The sequence below is a fragment of the Penaeus japonicus genome, unplaced genomic scaffold (genome assembly GCF_977035675.1).
Source record: "Penaeus japonicus unplaced genomic scaffold, GWHDUDI00000001_assembly GWHDUDI00000024, whole genome shotgun sequence".
NCBI lineage: Eukaryota > Metazoa > Arthropoda > Malacostraca > Decapoda > Penaeidae > Penaeus > Penaeus japonicus.
Genome location: NW_028234426.1, coordinates 11,327,603 through 11,328,679, shown reverse-complemented (window position 1 = coordinate 11,328,679; position 1,077 = coordinate 11,327,603).

Sequence of the window (1,077 nt, the reverse complement as noted above, 5' to 3'; positions counted from 1 at the left end):
TATGATTCAGTTATACCTTATTGTGATTCGCGTCTCAGGTTATATTTTTTTTTTTGGCTTTTATTAGTTAGTTAGTTATCATCACTATTTTTTCAGTATGCTCATTATTACTATACGCATTTTTAGTGTTATTATTATCTCAGGATCATTATATTTTTCTCCTAATTGTTCTAATTCTTAGTATAATCAATAAATTTTAATATTCTTATCAGTTCGTCAAAAAAAAAAAAAAAAAAATCATTATATCTAATGTATCATAAGAGATTAAAGACTATATCCAGGAATTTAAGTTACTGATAATACATATTCTTGTAGACTTATATCATTTCCTTCTCCTTGAAGACATTTCGCAAATAAACCGATTTGAAATTCTGAAGGCTTTCGAGAATAATTACAATTTTTCTGTTTACAATAAGAAAAGTATTGATTTGTGCTAAACACAGTTGGTTTGGCCTCGAGAGAACGAAATATTCATTTGCTCATTTGTGGTAGACATCCATTTAGGGGACGCAGTTAAGAAAGCCGAGTTCCCATTAATGGGTACATATACCGTCAAAGTCTTGTCAAATATGTAGTTATCACTGTGTTCTCGTTACAGACAACATGAAGAGCCTGTTGATCATCCTTTTCTTAACTACTGTGGCTGTGTGCAATAGTGCCCAATATGGATCGCCTAACGTGTACGAGTTTTTGTCCCCAGCAAGGCTTAACTACGGTTTCAACGCAGGGATTCGCCTTCCTCTGTTTCCTACACTTTCTTTTAGAGAACAAGAGATTCCTCTTCCACTTCCTGATTTGGCAAATGTGGAAATTCCATTTGTTTATCCCATATTCAACATTCCTAGTAGAAAACTGCAACCCCCCAAAGTTTATTAGAATAAAGATTGGAAACAACTAGTCTTGTTTTTTGTACACCAGTCCAGTCTATTCATATGCCTTAACATTGGCAATACTATGATACATAATACGGTAATAACAATATTGACATTAATAGTCATGATGATAAAGTATTCTCCTCGCCACAGAGACAATGCCCTACTCTACCGACACACGCATTCGTAAAGTACATCCTCCCTC